This window comes from Cyprinodon variegatus, unplaced genomic scaffold (genome assembly GCF_000732505.1).
Source record: "Cyprinodon variegatus isolate N-32 unplaced genomic scaffold, C_variegatus-1.0 Scaffold45, whole genome shotgun sequence".
In the NCBI taxonomy this organism is placed as follows: domain Eukaryota; kingdom Metazoa; phylum Chordata; class Actinopteri; order Cyprinodontiformes; family Cyprinodontidae; genus Cyprinodon; species Cyprinodon variegatus.
The window spans coordinates 1,663,965-1,668,653 of record NW_015150498.1 but is presented as its reverse complement, the minus strand read 5'-3'; the positions used below and the strand labels follow the sequence as shown (position 1 = coordinate 1,668,653).

Sequence of the window (4,689 nt, the reverse complement as noted above, 5' to 3'; positions counted from 1 at the left end):
TGGATGGATGGATGGATGGATGGATGGATGGATGGATGGATGGATGGATGGATGGATGGATGGATGGAGCTACATGTTGCAGTATCTATAACAACCCAAACACAGGATTTCAGAATTAGACATTCCCAGTTATTCATTTCATACACTCACAAAAGTAACGCAATAGTTACTTTTACTACTAACTAGTTACTCAGTTACTTTTTGGGAGAAGTAACTAGTAACTATAACTAATTACTTTTTCAAAGTAACATGCCCAACACTGCTTGCAACCTTATCAGAGCACACGCACACTGCTCTAACTACTAGGCTTACACTCTGTCATGCACTACTTTACTGAGAACTTTTTAACTGTTGTTGAATATTAACTTCTTTTTTATTTTCTTTTTCTTTTTAAATAACTACTCTTTCTGTAGCCCGTCACACTACCCCTGAACTGGACCGGGCCAGACACAACCGAACCGTGCTAAAGTAGAACAACACTAGGGCTCGGCGTGGTTCAGTTGTGGCTTGGTTCTCAGATAACAAAGAGCGCGTGAGCCAGACATGGGCAATGTGGAGTCAACAAGTCATCTCCATGTCATGTATTCAATCTACCCAGCCAATTAACCAGGTGAGTCCAATCTGCACAGGTTAATTCACGGTGAAGATTGGACTCACCTGCTTCAGTGGCTGGGTAGAACAAATACATGACATGGAGATGACTTGTTGACTCCACATTGCCCATGTCTGACGTGAGCAGAGCGCGTCATTTCCTATTTACAGTCAGCTTCCAGAAGTTGGTGGTAATGCACATCAGTAAGTTGCTTGCCAAGTGCCACAAAACAGAAGAAGAACTATAAACAACAATCGAAATCTTCTCAATACTACATTTTTAAAAATGGCTTCAAAAGAACGTGGTGCGACTGATCTTTTAAATAATCTTTCGGTAACTCGTCTTGTTCCCTCATGCCTACATATGATCCATCCGTTGGTCCTCGCTATGCCCGCAGTGGAGCATGGCTGCTCTGTGTTTTAATAACACTCACACCGCCATCTCCTAGCAAGTGGACAAACATGTCATTTCCCAAATCAGAAATCCATTTGCAACTTGGTGCAAACACTTCCCACACTGACAAAAAGGGATTAAGAGCTTGACAAGACCATGCGGTCCTTCCTCTTTATAGCAGACAACCCTGCAATTAGCCCAGTATCAGAAAATTAGATGCACTTTGGGTTTAGGCTCTTCAAAAGCAACGTCTGACAAGCAGTCCATGTTGTTTTAAACACAACAGAAATTTGTTTGTTTTTATACAGAAAAAAAGAATTTACAAACTATTTTACTTCTGACGGAGAATCAAGTCCAGAAACAATACATTCATAAATTTGATATAACGCCTTTCAATCCCCTGCATAATGTCATCAGCAAACAGGAAATCCTGTTCAGTAGAAGGATGCTTTTCGCTCCTTGAAGCCTAACAGACTTAATACGCCTTCTTCTCCTGTGCAAACAAACTTTCAAACGGCTAGCAACCGCTAGCAACAATAGAGAGAGATGTGGGAGGGAATATTAGAGAGTAAGGCTCTTAATACCTTATGTACTTAAGGTCTGCATTGATATAAAGACCTGCAAACCTGAGAGTGTAACAAAGCTGAGCTAAAAAGAAAACAGCTGGTTTGCATTTCTTTTAAATAAGTCAAACAGCAAAAGATATGCTGATCATTAGAATATGTAAAATGCTGGGAGGAGGCTGTTTAAATGTAATTACGTTCCATCCAAAATGCCATTTACCAAACCTGAAAGAGTCTACTTGCACTTACTGCATGTACATCGCACAAAAATATCCGAATTACGGTGTAAAAAAGAACAAGTGGTTTTTATACGCTTCCAATTTTGCTGATTTTCCTACTCGCAAAGCATTAAGAAGTAGGGTTGGGAATTGATAAGATTTTCATGATGTCGATTCCCTTAACGTTTCTGTGAAACAATTTGATTCCTTATTTGAATCTCTTATCGATTCTGTGAAACAATACACTTGGTAAGTGCACGGTGACATTCGTCTACCTTTGCCTGGGATATTCTATTTCTGCCTGCCTTGGCGAAAACAGAAGGCAGTGACCGAGAGCTGCCAGCCTCTGAGCCAGCCAGGCTACCCGTCTCATGACAATCATCTAAATCTAATGGAGAAGGCATCCCTTTAATGAAAAAGCATTAGTGTACAATTTCAGGAAATAAACTCATCTCCCCCTGATTTAAATAAACAAGCGTCACCTTTCTCTCACTCCCTGAACTGCGGAGAAACTTTGTAGCATGTTTAATAACCCCAAAGAGAGGTAGGAAACTGGTTTATTTTCATAAATGTTATATGATTTACTAGAAACCACATTAAGCATGGCCAGTGATATAAAAATAGCTACTTATGACCAGAGTTGCCTTCCATGCTGGTCGTAACTTTAGCTTCTGTCTAGAAGCATCAAAAAACACGGCATTCGTAAAAAATATATGCCATGTTGTGTGCGCAGGTGTTTCTGCATGTTGGATGTATTTCCTCCCGCGGATGTAATCGCCACTTTGCAATGATTGCAAAGCGCCTTGTTGCCATCTTACTCTTCCTTAAAATTAAGCCAAACTTTCGATCAATTTACCCGATGGGACGCCATTTTTTTCTTTTGCTCTTCTAAACTTACGCCTGGTCACGTCGTACTGGCTTACTGAATGCCGTGTGCGTAACTTGCGTAAAAAAAACATGACGTAAGTCATGCTGGCCATCGCTAGGCTCTGAGCAGGTTGGAACCGTTAAGAGAATCGTTAAGCGAGCTGCCAAACAGTGCCATGGAATTGGAACGCACAGAACCGGTTCTGAATTCCCATCCCTATTAAGAGGTTTTATTTTTAATCATAGTTACTCCCCAACTGTGTGAATAAATCTAAAAGAAATATCCAGAAAAATATGAAAATATGAAAAATATGTCATCTTCTGCTTTACCTGGGCCCAGGTTTCCCGGTCAGCGGTCTCAGCAAAGACCCAGACTTCCCTCTTCTCATACACCTCCACCTCTGCTGGGTGAACCGCTCCCTTGACAGCCAAGCGACACCCAAGCATGAAAAATGTTTTCAAGATGACTTGGATAATAGCGCATTGTGACAAAGACCAGATACAGCACTGGGACTTGATCAACCGCCGATGGATGCCTCCAGTAAATCACATTCAAATGAAAATTACTCTTAATTGAAAACACTTGTAATTTTTTTTTGAAAAGTATGTTATAATTTTATATTTAAAGTACTTCAAGAAATTTGAATTCTGAATATGACCGCACTTTTCCTTCAAATGAATTTCTTATGATGTATAATGATGATGATGATGTAATAAAATACAAGATGTAATAAAACAATGACATTCTTTGTTATAAAAAATAGTAAAAGTATTAAAGTTGGATAAAAACAAATAGTCACATGACCTAAAACTCCAGACATTTTGAAGAAATAAATAAAATAAAATAGAAAATGCATTGAAATCGTAAAAACAAGAACGTGCTTTGTCTTTATAGTGATACTATAATAAATATATAATGATTTGGGTTTTAGTTTCAAAGAGTCACAAACAAGAAAATCATTTGTAAGGTGTATGCAAGTGATCAAAAACAGTAACTTTTTCTATAAAGGGTTAAACATAAACATTCACCAGACTAAAAGAAGTTTCACATCAAAATGTTCTTATAATGAACATTAAGAAAAGTCTCGCTAAACCATCAGATCCTATTTAAAGTAAAGGAAAGTAAAACGTTTAACCTTTCTGATCCTTTGCTTTGTGTGAAATTAAAGCAAAACCTTCTGCTATAGAGGAAGTTAACACATCCAGACAAAAATGACATCAGTTTGTATGGTAAAAAAAAACAACTTAGTATTTTGAAAGACTTGCATGTTGTTTTGAGAAAGGAGTTTTATGGAATTGATTTTGTATAAATCATGACTTTAACCGGGGGAAAAGACATTGAAAAAGAAATAAAGGTGAAAGGTCAAAATTAAAGGCTGATTGAGCTACAGGGTATTAACACATTTGACCTTGTCAGATGAATAAATGGTATTCCCACTGTGAAGATCAAGTGTGATGGCTTTTCGTCTGCTTCATCTCCACTTAAAGCCTTTGTGCACCTGCACCTTCATCTATTCAATTTAATCTAACTTTCTCTTTTCATTCAATTTACAGGCTTAAAAAAGGTTGTCATCTTTTGACCTCACAAAAAACGATAATTAAAAAGTGGGTTATTTCGACTGCTGTGAGACGCTATAAAGAATGAAAATAAAGTGCATTTTCCCCAAACAGCACCAATATGAAACAGTCAGAAAATTATCAGGAAATAAGAAAAAGAAACAGAATATGATGCAGATGTGTGTACTGTTCTTGGTTCTGTTATGTTTTACTTTGCTCCTTGTTTTTTTAGTTTTATTGGTTTAATTCCTATTTTGTTGCATTTTCTAGATTTATGTGTGTTCCTTTCCCCTTGGCTTCCTCGTTGTCTTCACTCACACCTGTTCCTTGTCAGCTCGTTAACCCTCCCTTTGTCTCAGTCTGCTACATATAGGCTCTGTTCGAAAACCTAGGACGGGTCCTCCAAGGACGCGGTCTACCTAGACTGGATCCTTCGAAGTCCTTGAAAATAAGAAGACCGGAAGAGTTTAGGCTGTGAATTCGACCAGGTCTACCCTTC

At 38.3% G+C, this 4,689-nt stretch overlaps 1 protein-coding gene across 1 annotated transcript in view; it reads right to left on the bottom strand.

Moving 5' to 3' along the window:
- Nucleotides 1-4,689, bottom strand: part of hoga1 (4-hydroxy-2-oxoglutarate aldolase 1) — a 44,804-nt gene that overhangs the window by 25,499 nt on the left and 14,616 nt on the right. The gene's annotated exons all lie outside the window — the stretch shown is intronic.